The 20,515-nt window shown below is 51.5% G+C and overlaps 1 pseudogene; it reads right to left on the minus strand.

Annotated features, from left to right (window-relative positions):
- The window catches only part of LOC131570213 (uncharacterized), a 1,483,036-nt pseudogene that overhangs the window by 623,957 nt on the left and 838,564 nt on the right, over window positions 1-20,515 (minus strand).

A 20,515-nucleotide genomic window follows, 5' to 3' on the forward strand; every position in this document is an offset into this window, starting at 1 on the left:
ACCAATCCCAAAGTGCCACCACCACCACAGAAGATGGAGGCCAAGAAGAAGAAGAAGAAGGACAGGACACGCCCCAATTCCTCCATCTTACTTCTTTAGACCCCCCTGTACCAAAATCCTAAACCCTGTGTTTTACACTTTAACTAACTTATCCCTTCACCATTCACCCAGTGAATTCCTCCCAGTCCTCATACCGGTCTCATCTCCTGTGTAGGATCAAAATCCTGCCACCAGACACTTCTGGCAACATTCCAGGATTCCCGAGCCCCCCAAGGGTGGTCTCGGCCTCTCTGCACCTCCATCCTGAGGTGCTGAGATCCCACATCTCCCCCTTCTGTTTGCACCAGGAAAACCTCTTTTACTATCCGATTCATAGCGTGTTTTAAACATGCAAATATGCATGGGACGACAAGTATGAGGACTAGGAGAACTATTAAAACATAGAATCCTACTCTTACAATTCCTCTCCAAATGGGAGAGATGTCAAAGAAGTCTATTCTTAAAATTCCTCTCCACATGGGAGAGATGTCAAAGAATTCTACCATACATTTTGCTTTGGCTGACAGATAGGGAAATTACCCCCATTGCTTATTGCAATGAATGAAAGAATGATGCGCATAAGCATCATGAAACTCATGGCTTCACTTTTGTGTGACATCATTGCTTTGCTTTTCATTCAGGACCTTAACAGAGAATTCCCCCAAAGTCCTTAGTTTCTTCTTATTTTTCTTTTGAGTTGTCTTGGCAATCTGAGTCTCGACTCCTGTCTGAGTACTCGTCTCTTTTTTTTTCTTGGATCTTTGTTTCTGGGATCCGCGTTTTCATGTTCTCGCACTCGAAATGGTTTCACGTGTCGTGCCGACACCCACATTTCGATCTGTGGAGATACAAGCGAAAGCCTTGCCCCCCACTAGGTGGCGCTGTCACCGGCCTCCCCAGCTCGGATGACAGCCTGAGCTCGACTGCCCCTGTCCTGTCGACTGCCGTGTTCGTGATCTCACTTGAGACCGTGTCTGCCTGGCTTTTAATTCAGCTGGAAATGGAGCTTGATCACCAGAACGTCTCCCTTGAAGGGAAGGGACTGGGACTCCGAGGGTTGTACCAGAAGCATCAAGTCTGAAGAGGGTGTGGAGCCGCTGGGACATAGGATCCTGAGCACGGCCCTTCGTCGCCCGAGACGTCACTCTCTCCCCCTTGCTCCACCTCCGAAGTCTCCTCCCCTCGGTCTGTCCCTGACTCTGTCTCCTCTCCCTCTGACGTTGTGTCCCTGGCTCCTCCCACCGGTGTGTACAGCCCGCCCGCCACCGGCACCCGGGCCCGCCCCGCAATTCGAGCCGACTTTGCTCCCGGGTTCTTGCGAGTTTTGCCCGCCGCGCGTTTTTCTGCTACTCTGCCGGCCGGCCGGAGCGGCCGCCACCCCCCGGTGCCGCGCTGATAAAAGCCGCGTCTGCACTCATGTCTCCCTTTATCTCTTCACCCCCGCTTCCCGCCGGCTCCGTCGCTGCCGCGCCGTGCGCCCCGCGAGGAAGCGCCTCCCCTCCCGATCCCTTCTCTCCCCCCTTCACCCCCCCTTCCAATCCTGACTCCCCTGTACTCTCCGGAGTTTCAGGACGCTTTAGGAGCTTCCTGGGGTTTCTGGGTTTTGGGACCGGGGCTTTAATATTATTTCCTGCTCTCTTTTCTCGAGAGCACTTTCCCCTGGCTTCTTGAGGCCAGAGATTTTTTCTCCTCTAGCATTGCCCCCCACCCTCCTTCTGAGGGTGCAGCAACTTTTCGTTGCTCTCCCAGTCTTTTCGACTGTACCGAGATGCCTTTCTGGCATTACTCTTGCCAGCGAGAGCAGCTTTAACGCTGTCTCGTCCTTCTTTGTTGCTAAAAAATATAAGTGCCTATTAATTTCCTGCCAAAACCCCACTTTGAATAGCAGGCATGTTTCGGCCAGTGGGTAATTAAGCCTTGCCCACAACAACAGCTGTTTTAATTCTTTTCTTGGGATCCCTTCTGTATATGCTTGAGTCATGCCTTGTAAGGCGGACAAAATTTCCCGTTGTTTTTTTGGGAGAGTGTGCAATTATGTTCTTATTTTTGACCTTCTCACCGAATCTGTCGTCAGAGCTGTCCGAAGGCTCCCGTCTCTGTCCAGCAGGTCACAGGAGAAGGAATCCAGAGGCGCCTTCCGGTTCCGATCCGGACTGCTCTGCTACGAACTGTCTTCGGTAGAAGCTGAGAGATGTAATTCTCAGTGACTGCTGTTTTTTGCAGACTCTTCTGGCTGTTTTTTTCTTTTCTTCTTTCTTCTTTTCCTTTTTTCTTCAGGCTTCTCTCCTCAGGAGCTGCCCTCTTGGCTCTTCAGCTCTTCATCTCTTCAGGGCTGATCCCCCCCCGAAAGGGTTGGTGGGGGGGGCCCACGCAGCGAACGCCACTTGTAAATTTCCGGCGTTCTTCTTTGTTGATTTACGTCCTGAGATACTTCAGGGACGCCGCTTGTAGATTTTCTGGCTGTTTAGGTTTGTAAGGTTTTCTGTGCTGTTTAGGTGGCCTAGGAAAGGCCCAGGGATGGCCTTGAAGAGCCGACGCTTCAAAGGACGAGGAGAGACTTCTGATCTTGTCTCGGTCTTGGTGTTTATTAATTGTTTATCTAAAAGATTTTCTTTCAGCCCGACAGAGGTCTGCACAGCAAGTCAGCCATGGGCACACTCCCCAAGCCCCCGGGCGGTCACTTATCTTTATACCCTAATTTACGTGTACAATATTTATCATTTTTCTCCAATACCTTCTACCCTTATTAACCGGTGCACTTCTAGTAATGACCAATCCCAAAGTGCCACCACCACCACAGAAGATGGAGGCCAAGAAGAAGAAGAAGAAGAACAGGACACACCCCAATTCCTCCATCTTACTTCTTTAGACCCCCCTGTACCAAAATCCTAAACCCTGTGTTTTACACTTTAACTAACTTATCCCTTCACCATTCACCCAGTGAATTCCTCCCAGTCCTCATACAGGTTTCATCTCCTGTGTAGGATCAAAATCCTGCCACCAGACACTTCTGGCAACATTCCAGGATTCCCGAGCCCCCCAAGGGTGGTCTCGGCCTCTCTGCACCTCCATCCTGAGGTGCTGAGATCCCACAGGTGTCGTGGGTTGACAGCCTTTATCCCAATATCGTGTGTTGTGTCTGGCAGCTGTGCCTTTTCTCTCTTCCCCCCCTCCCCCCGGCCGTCTTGCTGCGGCGGGGCGGGGAAGAGAGGGGGGAGTGTTTGACCAGGCCTTTTTGCTTTTGGCTTTTGCTGCTTGGCTTGGCTAGCCGCTTTGCTTGCTTGCTTTCTGCTTTTTGTGCTGTTTTTTTTCTTTTCTCTTGCTCCCTCTTTCTTACCCTCCCCTGAAGATACTGGACCGTCTCCGGACCTGACCTGAGACGTCCAGGACACCCGAAGCTTGCAAAGAAGCGCCGCGCCGTCTCAACACACAGTCTGTTTTTTTGTTTTCTTTTCTTTTCTTTTTTTGTGTTGGGGAGTGTTCTTTTGTTACTTGTAAATAAATAGGTTTTGTTTTCCACTTTGCTCCTCCGAGAAATTCCTTCCCGAACCCGGTGTTGGGGGAGGGGTGGTTGGAGGTTTGTTTTGTTTTGGGGGGCTCCCTTTTGGAGATTTCCCCTAATTTGTCCTAAACCAGGACAGCGGGCCCAGCCTGGCCCAGAGCTGAGCCCCAGCAGAGCCCTGGCAGAGCCCAGAGCAGCCTCGGCCCCTGCAGAGTCAGCCGGGAAGGAGGCGCTTGGAGCCTTCTCGGCTGCACCCTGCTCTTGGTTACAAACTGGGTGTGCTGGAAAATGCCACCGGCTCTGCACGAGGGCAGAAGGGGCCTGGGGAAGGCCCAAGTGCTCCATGCAAGGGAAAAACCTGCCCTGGGATTGTTATAAATAACTGGGTAGTGTTGGCTTTTGCAATTATGTATTGACTTCTGCAAAATATTCTAAATCACATTGATTTTGATAGAGTGCAGTTTGTAATCACATTTAACTGCTTTTGCTGCAGTATAACTTGTCAGCTTTTTGTGGCCAATGCCGTGGCCCCTGTGTAGCTGATATCCTCAGAACATCATTTATGGATGACATTTTAGTTTGTGGAGAGTGTGAAAAACATACATTATAGTTTTGGCTTTTGAAAAATATTAAAGTGGATGCCATGTGTTGTGCATTATAATGTTAACTTTTGCAGAAGTAGCTGTAGTTGTGAAATAATAAGTAATGCTTTTATTTTTATAAATAACTGACAATAACACTTCAGAGATATTTGTGAAATAGCTGATGTTCATTTCAAGTACTTGTGGCAATAGCTAAAACCGTCTGCATGGTCAGATAACATTTCAGGAAGGGATGTGATGAGGAGCCCTGCCACTGACCCTTCCCCTGTCAATAACTGTCACCTGCTGAAACCACTGAACAGGGGCCCTTATGAGGGAGTGACACACAACCCTCAAAACAGCAATCCACGATTCCTGCAAGTGCTCTAAAATGGTGAGTTGGGGGTCAAACCAACCTAAAGAATTCCTGGAACAAGTAAATGAGTTCAGAGAAATGTTTGAATGTGTATAACCATTATGAATATGTATTTGAACAATACACTGGAGAAACTAGACAAGAAGAGTTGCTATGGTTAACCAGTGTGCCTCTGGCCATCGCCAAGCACCCAGCGCTGTTACTGATTTGTCCCTTATTTTTCCTTATTAAACTTTCAAATATTCTAAAGAGTAAGGCTCCTTTCTCACAAAACCCAAGGTGCTCACCCCTTGTTCCTCTCCCAAAGCCAGGATTTGTCAATCCTAAACTTTGTCTGGATGGAGGAGAAGGAGGCTGCGAGGAAAAGGAAGATGCACTGGTGTGGAGGCCCATGGGAATCTCAATCTCCCACCCGTGGGGGACTGGTCCACAAGAAGAAGAATAGATTTCAAGGTTATGATAAGAAGCTTGCTTCTCCTATAGATCTTTGCAGACACATGCTGATTTATGGAAAGTCATGTTACCCCATTGGCCCGTTGGCCTAATTACCCCAGTTCAAACCCTATTACCCATCTTTGGTTAGTCCCTAGAATGTTCTCCCTCTCTGTCCCTCCATTGACCCTAATTTACTGCATTCCTCTGCCCCTATTTCCCCATTAGCTGACCCGACCATTAACCCCTCCTTTGCACCATTTTCCCCCACATCCATTGGACCCTGACCCTCAGCTCCACCCTCACTACCCCATATAAAAACCCCCTGTGCCCTCAGCTTGCACCCTGTCTTTGTCCCTGGGCCCTGTTCAGCTCTGTACCCTGTTCCCGTACCAATAAACCCAGTTTGCTGCGGATCATACCCAGACCCATCCTGCCGACTTTGTCAGCTTTATAAAGCAGCCGTGAGCTTCGGGCTCCGGAGTGCCGGACGCTCCAAGGGCCTCGGCAGCGCCAGGACGCTCCAGGCTGGGACAGCCAGGCAGGGCAGGAGGAATCACTGCCCCTTTCCCCTCTCTGCTGCTCCATCTCCCAGCCCAGCATCACTGCAGGACAGCCTCACTGCCAACGCCATCCTGCCAGGGCTGGACTGGGAGGATCTCCTTCCCCTTCCCTCTGCCATGGAGGCAAACCCCATCTTCTCCTTGACCACCCTCCTTCTTCTCCTCATTTTGTCCTTCATCCATCCATGTTCCTTTCCCATCTCCTTCCTCCCTTGTTCCTTCTTGTTCCTTCCTCTCCTCCTGCCTTTTCCTTTTCCTTTCTCCCTGTCTCTTCCTCTCCTTGTCCTTCCTCCCCCAGGTCCTAAGTTGCGGACAGAGACCAGGGAGAACAAATCCCTGCAACAGATCCTTGTGGAAGAGGCCATTTGGAACGGCTCCACGGCTCAGGAATCCAACGGGGAGGAAAAGCCCCAGAGATCCCTCATGAGGAGGGTCTGCAACCGCAGCCTGGGGAGCTGTGAGGAGGCAAAACCCTCCCTGTGCTGGGAAGGGTTTGGGGAATGTGAGAAGAGCTTCAGGCAGAGCTCAGCCTATTCCTGGTGCCTCCAAAAACGGCGCTGCCAGATGCAGAGATCCACGGGGCAGCAGAGATCACCCATCAGATCCACGGGGATGCAGAGATCCCCCTGGAGATCCACGGGGATGCAAAGATCTCCCTGCAGATCCCTGGGGCTGCAGAGATCCCCCTGCAGATCCATTTGGATGCAGAGATCCCCCTGCCGCGCCCGGAGTAGCCATGCTGAGCACAGCGATGCGTGAGAGGAGGCTGTGACCCCGCGGCCAGAGGGCCCCGCAGGAGCAGCCTGTCCTGGCAGGACTGACCCCAGGGCACAGTGACCCACGCTGCAGCACTTGGAGGGGGCTGTGCCCCATGGGATGGACTCAGCTTGGAGAAGTTCCTAGAGAAGTCTCCGGTGGGAGAGAGCCCAGGGTGCAGCAGGGGAACGACTCCTGTCCCTGAGCAGAGGGAGAAGCCCCGGGGCATGAACTGAGCACGGCCCCATTCCCTGTCTGCGGCACTGCCGGGGTAGGAGGCGCAGGTGGAAGGAGGGAGGCGTGGGGGAAAGCTGCATTTAAGGCTCTTCACTTACTTCCCATTATCCTGCTCTGAGTTTTAGGAGTTTTCTGTCAGAAATCTTTCCCCTCCCCCACTCGTCCACAGGGCTTTGGGGCGGTTTTCTCTTTTTGAGGGAAATCAAAGCGATGCACTGATGCTCTCCTAATTAGGGGTAGGAGAAGTGAGGCTCCAGGGCTTCCGGCTGAGTTGGAGCCACCGGAGCCGCAGTGCCGGGAAAGCCGTGCCGGGAGCTGCGGAGAAGTTTGTGTTTTCAGCTCAATCCCCTCGGGCCCGGGCCCGTTCCAGGGCTGCTCCTCAACTCCGGCTCTGCCCTCACGCAGCCCGGGGGGCCCTGAGAGCGCGGGGTGGGGCTGTGCCGTGTGCAGAGCCCGCCCCTGGCTGGGATTGGGCGATGGTGCCGTCAGTCGTGGTTGTGGCGCGCTGATTGGTGGGAGCGGGGCGGAGCAGGGCCCCGGTGGCGGGCTGAGGGCGGCCGTGGCTGGGCAGCGGCGGCATTGTCGGAGCGTGTGTGCGGTCCTGCGAGCGGCGGCAGCGGCCGGAGCGCGGTGAGGCGGCGGCGGAGCTCGGAGGCGGCCGCAGCGCAGGTGGGAGCCACTCTGGGTTGTGCGGGGGCTCGGGGCTGGCTGCGGGCCTCGGGGGCGGCAGGGGGCTCGGGCGGGTTCGTTGTGCCGTGTCCGGCGCGTGTTGCCGCTGGCGTGAGGGCGCTGCGGGAGCGGCTGCCCGCAGTCTCCTTGCGGCCGCTGCCTCGGCAGGAGCCGCTGGCGGAGCAGCGCTGGCTCGGCCCGGTTGCTGTGGCTGGGACAGAGGGGGCTGCCCCGTGCCCGGGGCTGTGCGGGGAAATTCCCGTGGCCGGAGGTTTCTGTGCGCAGAGGAGACAGAGGAGTCCTGTAAAAGTGACTTTATTGCTGGGCAGAGGGAGAGGCCGTGGGGCATTTGCCGTGCGCTCTCTGCCATTGTTGTAGTTCGCAGCCTGGTTTTTATCCTCATTTTCCCGGCCCATCTCCCTCTCCCTTTCCCACTGGCTGAGGTACTTGGAAGGTTCAGACGTCCCGGTCCGCCAACTGCATGTCCGTGTTAATGTGCACCCCCACTTTTGTATAACAGCCGATATTCACGGCTCTATTAAGTCTTTCCTCTTCTGGAAGTTCAGGAATTTAGCGGGACTTTCTGTGAGCAGCCATCCATGTTAATTAGTAACATTTATTGTAGCTGATGGTTTCGCCCGTCGCTTCATGATCTACAAATCCCTGACCCCTCCCTCAGCTGCTGAATGAGCTGCACTCTCAAGGTGTGGAGGACGGTAAAAAGATGAGAGTTGCTGTAGCACATCAGAGGAGAAACAGCATTGGTTTAACCCATGGTCTGCCAGGGAGCCACAAAACCGTGTCCCATTCCCATCCTTTCCACGTTTGGGCTGGAGCATGAGGTGCTTTCTTACTTCCTTTGTTATCTGTTTCACCGCTTTTTCTTTGTCGTCTCTTTGCCAACAGCAGTTTTGAGTAGTTTAATTTTCCACAAACTCCTCTTTTTTTCTGCTAACAGATGATCTGATCCCATCCCATGGTTAAGTGTTGTGTTCCTCATTTCAGTGGGTTGGTCAGCAGGAAGGTCAGGAGCTGAAGCTGTCTGGTTGGTTATTATTGCGAGGACAGCTTGTAATCTATTGATGCCATTGAAATGAGAAATGGGTTCTGTGGCTCCTGATATGAATTGGTTCGGGTTCCCAGGGGCTGATCCATGGTGTTGTAGGATTTGTTCTGCTGGCCGTTAATGTTTTCCCCATTTTGCGCGCTCTCTTCAGCCAAGACTTCATCAATTTACCACTTTTATCTAATTGAATCATGAAATACTAGATTCCCAACTGATTTCCCTGAACTTGTGGCAGCAAGAATTTCTCGGTGCTCTAACCCACCCTATATAACACAGACAGTGACAGCACATGTTGGAGTGGGCAGAGGGATGATTCCCCCACTTATTTATAGTGAAGTTTTCCCAACGTTCTCAATTTGCTGTTTCCATTTGCAGCTTCACTCGTTTGTGTTGCAGGGTCAGATATCCTCCCCCTGGGCTCTGCCTTGAGCTGTGCAAATTCCATCAGTGCAAGGAGGCAGAGCTTGGGGTGAGGGGCAGAGGGAATCAGCCCAATTCCTGCCCCGGGCAAGAGACCCAGGTGCATTGTCCACACTTTGCCCAGCAGTGTTCATTTGCATTTCTAAAGCTCCTCTGGAGGCTGCCTGGAATGAAGCTTCTCTTCCAGGGCAGCCATCTGGTGAGTTGCACGTGGCCCCCCAAGAATCTGCTGTGTTTTAAAAAAAAGTATTAACTATTTACAAGTTCAAAGTATTACGGTTAAAGCTCTGCAGTTCTACAAATGCCCTATAAAGGAGAACTTGGAAAAACCCAGACCAAAAATTGATCCTCACACTTCTGCCCCAAACCCACCTGACAATATAAAGTGGGAATTATTATAAAAAATTATTATCATGTTGTTATCTTATCACTGAAACTGCAGGGAAAACAAAACCTCTCCAAGAATCTCTTTAGTGTTAGAGAGTCAAGGCATTCCTTGGTTCTGGCCAGGATGTGCAACAGAAATAATTTCTTTCACAAATAGCCCGGCTGTGCAGAGAAAATCATTCCATGCCATGTGAGTTTTACTAGATTTTTCCCCAACTTTATGTAGTCTGAAGCAGTCTAAATCCACTGCTTTAATGTTCCTTGTTCCCAATTGTGTAAGTTTTTAGTATTTGGTTTCCTGTTGGACCTGGATTTCTTCCCCGCTGATGTGAATTCGGTCTCCACACTCCTGGATTTCCTTCTCAGCCTTTTCCAGCCCAGGTGTCTCCAGCTCTGCCGGGGGCAGTGTCTGGGGTAGCTGTTGGTTGCTGTTTGCTGCTGGGCAATGTTGATGTTTTGTTGCTGGTCGTTATCTCTGTGGGTGTCTTTTGGGCTATTCCCAGTCTGTTGGGATGTTAAACTCATCTCCATTGAGTGGTGTAACATCCCTTAAATAAAACCTTTAAAATTCCTTTCCCCAAGGCAAAGACAAACCAAGCCTGAACAAAGAAATAAGATTTAAAAGGAGTAAACTCGGTACATTTTGCAGCAGTGCAGTGGCAGGCAGCCCAGAGTGTGGGTGTCAGTGAGCCCCAGAGTGGAATTGTGCCGTGGTGTTCCCCAGCAGCTGTGGCAGTGCAGGCCCAGCCAGCGCTGAAGCTGCAGCAGTGGCAGCAAGGCTTGGCCCCAGTGGCTGGAGATGGCAGAGGAGGGTGGCCAGGATTGCAGAGGATTCCAGGCGAGGATCTGTGGGCAGGCGCAGGGGCTTGGCCCGCTGTGGAGCCCTGGCTGCTGCTGCGTTGCCTTCAGGGCAGGCTCAGGGGCGGCCTCCCATCCTCCTGCTGCGGGCGGGAAGTGCAAATCTCCGGGGCTTCAGAGCCCTTGAGGCCAGGCTGAGGGACTCCCCCCGTGTAGAGCTGTGCTGGCGGCTGTTTCTGGCCTCAGGGACACTTGGCATGGGCCCCTTGGCCACCAGTGGTGCTGCTTTGCACTCCTTAGGCAGGCTCCGATGTCCTGGCTGGGTGTTGGCAGCAGCAAAGTGCCAGGGCAGGCTGTGTGCCAGCCCAGCTTCCTGTGGGAGAATGTGCCTTGATATCTGCTCCAGTGTTTGCTGAAGCAGTGAGAAATGCTTTTGCCCCCCTGTTAGGTGCCATGGTGTCAGCAGAAGATATTGAAGCCTTCCTGCTCAGGGCATTTCAGTGCCAGGCTCTCACAGGCACCCACAGCTGCGCGGGTTGAGCTGAGCATGGGGCGGTGACCTGCGCTGTGTCTGATTCCCCTTCCTTAATAACAGCCTGTCTTGTAGCTCTTTTCCCTTCTGCTGCCCTTGCAGAGCCATCCACAAACACATTTTCTCCCTCAGACCAGGGAATGTCCCATCATCAATCTGTTCCAGCTTGGGTCTGGCGCTCTGTCCCTTGAGTGCAGTCCTGGGTTCCTTGCCAGCCCCTCTCCAGGCTGTTCACACAGGAGGCTGGGTTAAACCCTTGCCCTGTCCTCAGTTCTAAATCCTCCTGTGCCATTGAACAAGTTTCATACTGTAATAAGCGAGCCCTGCTCATCTATTTAGAGGCTGTTTAGGTTGTCAAACCTTTACCTTGATGCCAGACTTGAACTATAGGAGATCTCCCTGTTGTCATCACTTTTCAGGCGAGGCCACTCTCTGGCCACTGGGTTGAAGATTTTAGCCCAAGAATTCCTTTGACTAGACCCTGTTTAAAATCCACCTATAATTCAGATTCTTTTTCCTTTTTGGAAGGCCCAGGAAAACTGCCTCATTTAATCTTCATTTTAACACTTGAAAATTCTGTGTTTCCTCCTGCTGTCCATCCATCCCGTTTGTTGACTGGCTGGATAGGAGTGTTGTAGGGAGACATCGTTGGCTCCAAAAGCCCTGCCTTTAACAGGGACTCAATACCAGGCTGTGAGCCCTTTCTTCTCTCTCTTGGAACAAGGTATTGCTTGTCCTAGTTGCTTTAAAGTAATTTGTAGTGGCTCCATATCTAATTTTCCCTCTTTCCCTGTCTCTGCCCTCACTTCTGGTTTCACATCAGCATGGGCCTTTTCAATCTTGTCACACAAAGGTAGAACAGAACTGGCCTCTGCAACCCCTTTTACAGTATTAAAATCCTGCTCTCAAATTTCTTCTTAGGTAATTACAATCACAGGAGGAAGAAAAAGAAATTGGTTTTATTCAAACCTATGCCCCACAACTTCTAATAGTAGTTGAACAAATCATACCTGCTCATCTCTTCCACTCATTCCCTTAAAAATAAAATATTCCTTTACTCTTTCCACCCTTCGGTCTAAGATTCAGAGTGGATTGAGAGGCCCCTGTGTCCATCAGGAAATGCCTCCTCTCAATGCAGACCCACCCTGAATGTTCTCAAGGGCTGCAGTGTGGAGGGTCCCTGGTGTGATGGGAGCTGTGACAGCCCTGCCAATCCATGTCCATCAAGGGGTGGACTTGCTGGCCCTGAGGGTGCTGCTGTCTGTGCTTGCAGTGTCCTTGTGCCCTGCAGCTGGAGCCCTGGTTCCTTGCCAGGGGCTGTTTGGGTGGGCTCTCCCCTGCCGAGGAGGGCAATGCCTCTGCCAGGTGCTTGTGGCCGAGCCGTGCCCTGGGTGCTGGGGCTGCCTTGGGCCCTGGGGTTGATCCCTCAGGGGCTGTAGGAGCTGTGCCCTGGCCTTTGCCTTCAGCTTGGCCTTTTGCTGCTCCCTTCTTGCACTCCCACCTCCCCAAATTCCCCTCGCATTTGGACAACAGGGCATGGATGGTGTTGGTGTGCTGCAAAGGGATTGGGTGAAGGGGAGTGTGCAGCAATATGGTTAAGGCAAGAAGCTGCAGAAGGAATCTATGTGGGAAGGAAAAGGATGATGGAAAAGAGGAGGAAGAGAAAAATAATGAGGATTGGGATGTTTATCAGCAGGGCCTTAGCCTCAAAACTTGTCAGCTGATTCAGATCTTTTGTATCCCCGGTTTCCAGGCCAGGAAAACAAGGAGGTCTATATAAGCTCAGTCCAGTTTATCTCACACTGTAGGATTCCAATCAATAATTGATCCCAGTGAATAGTTGACCCCAGTTCATATTTGATCCCAGTCCCTATTGATCCCAGTCCCTGTTTGGTCCTAGTCCATATTTGATCCCAATCCCTATTTGATCCTAGTCCATGTTTGATCCCAGTCCATGTTGCCCTGCACACATTCCAGAAGTTTGCAATTCCAGCTCCGAGCCAGGAAAATATGTTCCCGCCCTTGAAGGGAAATGGAGCAAAATCCTACAGAGACATTCCCTGCCAGCCCTCAGGACTTCAGCTCCTGGGACTGGGAATTAAAATAGTAATTGGGAAATAAAATAATAAATAATCAGGGGAGGGTCTGTGGGGACAGAGGGGTCATCTAAATCAGGGCAGGGGTCAATTAAATCAGGGGAAGGGGAATTAAAACAGGGAAAGGTCAACTAAATCAGGGGAGGGTCTTTGGAGGCAGGGGTCAATTAAAACAGGGGAGGGGTCAATTAAATCAGGGGAGGGTATTGGGTGGTCCCTGAGGCAATTAAATATAGGGAGGGTCTCTGGTGGCGCCTGGGTCAATTAAATCAGGGCAGGGTCTCTGGTGGTCCGTGGACCCAGGGAGACACTGAGAGAGAAACAGAGCAGGCAAAGAGAGGCAGGAGAGAAAAGGGACACAAAGACAATGAGCTGAGAAGGCGGCACTCTGCAAACAGAACTGCAACAGACTGAACATGAACGGGAGAGAAATCAGTAAGTCTCATATTTTGCTGTCAAATACATCCCACACACCCAGCCCCACACAATCTCCATCCCACTATTACAGCGACCTGAGTGGGTCGCTGCTGGTGAGAGAGAGACGGTGAATCTTGTATCTTGATCAGAAGGCTAGATTTATTAATATATGATATAATACATTATAGTTATACTAAATAGAATATAAAGAGAGGTTTGCAGAGCTGCTAGCTAAGCTAAGAAGAGATAGAAAAGAACCCACAACAAAGTTGTGGCCAAGGACTCAGTCCCCTGGCTTGAACTGATGATTGGCTCTTAATTATAAACATAGAAAATGAGCCAATCAAGGTGAATCCTATTGCATTCCACAGCAGCTGATAACAATTGTTTACCTTGTCTTCGGGGGCCTCTGGCTCCCGAAGACACAGAAATGTGAAAAGAAAAGATTTCTGTGGAGAAATGTCTGCGACATCTCACCTTTCTGAATTGTATAAAAATAAAAGAAAAATGCTGATGTGGAATGAACAGGAAATTCCTTCACCTATAAAATATAGAATACCAATAATTCACTAAAACAATCCTACAGTATAAGAAAATTGCAAGAAACAATGCAAAGAGAATTCAAGTCCATGCAGCTGAGTTTCAGGAACAGTCCATCAGCTGAAGTTGTTTCTTTTGGACATCTGAGAGTCCTTAGAGTCCTTTTTGTCCTGAAACAGCATAACACAATTTTAAACAATTTGAAACAATTTGAACAATTTTTAGAATGTCCTTTTCTGGCCCTTCAGCGCTTCAGCACTTCAGAGCTGCTGCCCGCCTATTTTCAATCTTTTTTATTTAATTTTTAAATTTTTTTTTTTTTTTTTTTTTTTGATCGAAAAGCAAAAGAGCAGCAGCCTGTCAGAGCAATGCCAGAGAAGGAAAGGCCCTGGGGGCCCTGGCCCATACTGGACCAGGAACCCCAAAACTGGCTCACACAGGGGGACCCGGACCGGTAGGACAAATCAGAACCCCTAGAAACACAAGGAGGCCAAATGATGGCCCTGGCCCAGGAATTTCCTGAGCCCAGCATCCCAGGCCAAACCCATAAGGAAGGCTCTGCATTCCTGCTGCAGGCCTGAACCTTTCTGCCAGCACAATGGCAGCACGGGCAGTGAGACGCTTCCTTTCCCCTAAACCACTGAGGCATGCCAGCAGCAGGGAAATAGAAGCTGCCCCGAGAATCTTCATCTCGGGTCTGGGAATGTTTGTTTCCCACAGCATCACGGCACCACCCCCACTGGGCTGGGGACCAAAGGCAAAACTTTCGGGAGCCCCCTCCCCCTCGCCGCTAGGGCACAAGAGAGGCGGCGGCCTCCATGGGACAATCCCCGAAAAACCACCCCCCAAACCGCCGAGCTTGAAAGCCGGCAGCCGGACTGCCACAAGAGTGAGCTGGCGGGCAGCCCCGGCCCCACTGAAGGAGAGACCCCCCACCGCAGCGACTGCTGGGACGTCCGGTGGAAGCATCGGGGAGGGAGCCGGAACCGGGGGGGGAACCGCGCTGAGCGTGGGATCCGCTGCGGGCTGCTCCGAGGGTCCCGCGGGCACAACTCCGTTTTCTGCTGCTGACTCCGGGGTCCGCTGCGGAGGCGCAGTCGCAGTCGCCGTCGCAGTGCAAACAGACAGCAGCGGAGCGTCGCTGTTGCTTAGCAACAGGTCAATCGGCGGAAGTGCTGTCTCTTCGGCCTTCTCCGACACAGGCTCTGGCCGGGGCAGGGAGGCCGGTGCAACCGCGGGCGGGACCTCCTGGAGAGGCGGAGACGGGATCTCCTGGAGTGACAGCTCTAGCAGGGCCATGGAGGAAACCTCGGAGACCGGTGCCACCCCCATATCTGAAGGCGGAGTCTGAGAGGCCGGCGCTGGCTTGAGCGGCCGCTCCCATCCCCCCGGAGAGAGAGAAGGGGGGGAAGGAGGAGGCTCCATCTGAGCATGCTCCGGAGCAAGAGTAAAAAAAACTTCTTCACGCCGCGAAGTTTCGCCCCCCCCCGCCATGAAGCAGGGGGGGCTGGGAAGAAAAATGTCCTCCCCCACCGGGTCTTCTGCCAAAGGTGGTGGAAACGGAGCCTGGCCATAACAATTAGATATCCATTGAAAACAAGCTGCTCTGCGTTTCAGGACTGGGAAAAGCTTTATAAATGCTGGGTAGATGGAAGGCAAGACACGTCCCTCCAGGTAGACGCACTGGATAATCGAGTCCATGCACTCCCAGACAAAAACATCCAAAGCATACAGAATATCAGCAAAGAACCCAAAAAGCTTTGCCCATCTAAAGAACCCATAGATATCTGTTTTTGACAAAAAACAACCATCTTCTCTGCACCAATATTTCCAGAGGGCTATGATTTTCTCCTCTGCAGGGGAGAATTGAATCTCTTCTGGCAAGGCATGGGTCTGCCATACGAACAGCCACAAGCTACGAAGGGCTGGTTCATCAGGGATAGAAAAGTGAACAGTACCTTCTGAAAGAGTCCAGCTTGCTCTGGCCAGCTCCACAGGTCTGCTGCTCTTTTCCATCATCGTTCCTGATGGTTTTCCAGAAGAAAAATTCTGTTGTGGTCAGCCTTGGCTGTGAACTCTGTCCAAATCAGGATCTTCAGTTCTTCAGCTCCTGGCTTGAATCCACTTTCTGAGGTCACTTCAAAGCAACCCTCAAATGCTACACATACAGGATTTTTACCCAGTGCAGCAATTTTGCTCCTCTGGTCTTATCAGATTAATTTTTGCTCTTACACGAGGGGTCACCAGATATTACAGCGACCTGAGTGGGTCGCTGCTGGTGAGAGAGAGACGGTGAATCTTGTATCTTGATCAGAAGGCTAGATTTATTAATATATGATATAATACATTATAGTTATACTAAATAGAATATAAAGAGAGGTTTGCAGAGCTGCTAGCTAAGCTAAGAAGAGATAGAAAAGAACCCACAACAAAGTTGTGGCCAAGGACTCAGTCCCCTGGCTTGAACTGATGATTGGCTCTTAATTATAAACATAGAAAATGAGCCAATCAAGGTGAATCCTATTGCATTCCACAGCAGCTGATAACAATTGTTTACCTTGTCTTCGGGGGCCTCTGGCTCCCGAAGACACAGAAATGTGAAAAGAAAAGATTTCTGTGGAGAAATGTCTGCGACAATCCCACCACTCTAATTGAGACCCCACGACTCTAAATCATTTCCCAACCTCATCTCAGCCTGATGGCTGCGGAATCAAGTGAGTTTGACATGGGATTGAGTTTTTTGAGGTGGGTTTGAGCTCTTTTTGGGGTAAGATTAAGCTGTTTTCACTGGGATTTGAGTGATTTTGAGGTGACAGATCCATTCCTCTTGGCTTTTGCAGTGCAAAGAGATGGAGAATAGAGAAAAATTAAGGTGAAATTAAAAGGCGAAACAGCTAGGTGTGTTCTCAACATGGATCACAGGGAATGTGGAGCACCTGTGCTGTGCCCAAAGTGCCTCCTCCAGTGGGGGATGGAGCTGGAGCAGCGCACGAAGCTCTGCCCGCACTCGAGGCACTCACAGGGCTTCCCTTAGTGGTGCCTCCGTTGGTGTTGTGTCAAGTGAGAGCTGCTGGAGAAGCTCTTCCCACACTGGGGACACTCGTGGGATTCTCCCCAGTGTGGATGCGCCGGTGGGTGATGAGGTTGCAGTTGTGCTTGAATCCCTTCCCGCAGTCGGGACAGCGGAAGGGCCTCTCCTCTGTGTGAATCCGATAGTGCTGGAGGACACTGGAGCTGGTCGGAAACCTCTTCCTGCATTTATCACACTCGTAGGGCCTCTCCCCCGTGTGGATGCGCCGGTGGATGATGAGGGTGGAGTTGTGCTTGAATCCCTTCCCACAGTCGGGGCATTGGAAGGGCCTCTCCTCCCTGTGCATCCAATAGTGCTGGAGGAGACTGGAGCTGGTCGGAAACCTCTTCCCACACTTGGAACACTCGTAGGGCCTCTCCCCAGTGTGGGTCCTCTGGTGGCTGATCAGGTGGGAACTCTGGCTGAAGCTCTTCCCACACTCCCCACACTCGTGGGGCTTCTCTCCAGTGTGGGTCCTCTGGTGCGTGATCAGGTGGGAGCTCCGGCTGAAGCACTTCCCACACTTGGAACACTCATAGGACTTCTCTTTAGTGTGGATCCTCTGGTGGCTGATCAGGTTGGAGTTCCACCGGAAACTCTTCACACACTGCCCACACTCGTAGGGCCGTTCCCCAGTGTGGATCCTCTGGTGCCTTATCAGTTCTGAGTTCCACCTAAAGCTCTTCCCACACTCCCCACACGTGTGGGGCTTCTCCCCATCATGGAGCTGCTCATGGAGCACCAGCTCCAAGCTCTGGCTCCGTCTCCGGCCACCTTCCCGGCCCAGGCTGGCTCTTTCCCCCTCAGATCTCCGCCGGCTGCGTTTGCAGCCCCTCCTCGTGCGGCATCTCCGGGGCTTTTCCTCCCCGTTGGCTTCCTGCGCCGTGGAGCCGCTCAAAACGGCCTCTTCCTCCAGGTTCTGCCACGGGCATTTGTCCTCTCTGCTCTCCATGCTCAGCTCCTGCTCTGGAGGAGGAAGGACAAGGACAGGATGGAATTTGCCTCCGTGCCACAGGCAAGGGCAAGGAGATCCCCCCAGGCCTGAGCTGCAGCCGGGGCTGTGCTGGGCTGGGAGATGGAGCAGCACAGAGGGGAAAGGGGCACTGACTTCCTCCTCACCTGCCTCAGTGTCCTGGGGCATCTTCCTCTTCCTCGCAGCGTCCCAGGCCTTGGCAATGGGAAATCCTGGTTTGGGGAAAACAAGGGATGAGCGCGTTTGTAGGAGCATCGGGGGGTAGGACGGTCGGGACGGACGGAGACGAGAGAGTTCTGCAGCCAGGTCGTGGAACTTGCGGTTTATTGCAAAGGGCCTGGGTGCAGGGCCCTGCTTGGAGCTGCCAGGCACAGCTCGGAGCAGGCCTGAGAGAAGAGAGGGGTAGAGAGGATGAGAGGGTAAGAGAGTAAGAGGAGAAGAGCGTAAGAGAGGAAGGGTCCCGTTACAATACAATCAATTTTCTTCTGTGTTGAATATTATATTTCTCACTAACCAATCTAGTACAATATACAAATCCTATAGCATTTACAGCCTGTAAAAATCATTACATCACCATTCTGTGTTACATTTTAAACCCTAAAAACTCCTCTTTGGACTCCCTCTGCCAAGCTGTAGGGTCTGCTGTGACCCTTGGATCTGTCTGCGAGCAGAGAGAATTGTTTCATCAAAAGGGGATTACCTTCAGTTGAACCACACCATTGTTTTCCAGTTGTTCACTAACTGAGGTATCTCAGAGCTTGCTTTCATTTCAATCTTCCTTATACTTTTTATGTTCACAAAATCTTTTGCCAGACAATCGTATTTATAAGGCTTTCCTGTTTCATCTTCCCCAACACACACTGAGTTTGAAGGTCGCTCTGCCCAAGTCCATCTCTACAAGTCACTGGCCATCTGGGCTCCAGAAAAACCTCCCAAACACCAAGATTCAGCCCTGAAAAAGCCTTCCAGGAGTTCCCCGTCCCTGGTCCCGCCCCTCTGGTGTTCGGGGGCTCCCCCCTGTCCCAGCTGTTGGGGGTCACGCTTGGATTGGAGGTCCCCCTTGTGCCTGGTGCCCGCCCTGCCCAGGCTGCTGGCAGTCCCAGCAATGCCAAAAGCTCCCCCTGCTTCACTCTCCCCATTTCGGGATGCCGGGGCTGTTTGGGCTCCTGGGCTCCCTTCTCCCCGCATTCTCTACTTTGGGCTGTGAATGAGACGAGGGCTGGTTGTCCCAGACCTGCCAAGTGAGTGCTGGAGTCTCCCACGCTCCCTTTCCAACTTTCCTCGAGGGAAGCAGCCAGTAAAGAGACACAGCAAGTGATAAGAGGAGCGAGAGAATCCCCCGGGGTAACTGGGACTGGGTCCCAGAGAGGGGCTGGACCCCTCGGAGGAAGGGAGCAGAGGAGTTTCCAAGCCCAATCCACTAGGAAATGGGACAAAAGGGGCTCCTAAAATTTCTGTTGGTTTGAGGGATAAGAGAGCCCAAGAGCATCCAGAATTAAAACCTGCAGGGTTGAGGAATTAACATTCCAAGAGCATCCACGGCTGAGCCAAATTCTGCCGGATTGAGGATATGCTCAAGAACATCTGGGACTGGGCAGCACAGCTGGGTTGAGGGATATCCAAGAGCATCAGGACTGGCCAGAAACACCTAAAGTTGTAATAGGTGACGTGAAAGTGTAGTATATGGAAGAGATAATTCATGCTATTAATGTATAAAATATTGTAAAATCCACATTATGTCTTTTGACCACCCTGGCAGGGAACAGCATCTTATTCATATACATCCAGTTCCTGAACTTGGTTGAGATAAACATCGGGGTTTTTCATGAAAGAATAGAAGCTTCCAGGGCGATCATCGCTGGCTTCCCTGGGTCACCAGGTCCAGCCAAGAGTGATTATTGCCTCGTCGATTACAGCTACCATGATGATCCACAGCCCCACCCTGATGCATATGAATGCTGCCTTCCCCAGAGTCTACTGACAACATCTGACACCTGGACTGAGTCTTTGTCCACCTCTGCGCAGGTAAAGACACGGTTATGTATGGGAAGAGACACAAAGAACATTCGGTCATCTCGGTCTCAAGCAGAATAAACTGTAAAAGAACTCGCTGTGTCAGGCAGCATTTGTGAACAGGGGGAGACTCTGACATTCGGAACTCAGATCCGTGTTCACCCAGCACCAAACCCGGGCTCGACGCTGACCCTTGGCTGTCCTGGTTTTGACGACCAAACTTCAGTCGCACAGACAAATTAATAAATCTTTGCTAAGTTTTCTTATAAGTTTGGCTCTCGATTTGATCATTTATAACAAAAGATACCTTATTGTTGTCTTGTTGTGTGTGAGAGTGAGTCACACACAAAAGCAGTCTCAGCTTCCCAGGTGGGTGGGAAGAGGGGGCTGCGGAAAGAGGAGTGTGTGACCCACAAATGAGCCATTGTTCTCCTGGGCGTGTGGGGGCTGTGGCATAAGGTACAGGTGACCTGCAAACGAGCCATTGTCCCCAGGGCGTGTGAGGGGGCCGTGGCTAAAGAGTGTGAGTGACACACAAATCAGCCTCACAGGTGAACGGCACCGGCACCGGAGGCAGCAGAGTCAGGGCCCTCCCAGGAGGCCCCGAGATACTGAGACCCAGAGGCCAACCCCAAGGTGAGGGGGGCCACAGGAACCCGCGATTCTCTGTCAACAGGGATCCACTCTGTGTCCTGAGGGTGGGAAAGAATGTGTGGAAGGGAATGAGAAATAAAAGTGAGTGAATGTAGATGAATGAAAGTATAGGTAATGTGGATTCTGTATTTTAAGCTTCACTATATCTCCTTGGAGGGAGGTGTATTGTACTGAAAGTAGTGTGAGAAAAAAGTTTTTTATTTTTCTGTGTGTAGTTGAAAGAAAAGTGGTATTTACGTTGTTAGTGAATGCAAAAAATAGAGGCAGAAGATGAATAGATAAGATCTTGAAAAATGACACAGAAAACCTGTAAGTTGGATACAGGGGGAAAAAAGAAAAAAAAATAGAGATACAACTCCTTGCAAAAGGAGAAAATACAGGGTATGCAGTAGTC

The sequence above is a fragment of the Ammospiza caudacuta genome, chromosome 33 (assembly GCF_027887145.1).
Source record: "Ammospiza caudacuta isolate bAmmCau1 chromosome 33, bAmmCau1.pri, whole genome shotgun sequence".
NCBI classification, from domain to species: domain Eukaryota; kingdom Metazoa; phylum Chordata; class Aves; order Passeriformes; family Passerellidae; genus Ammospiza; species Ammospiza caudacuta.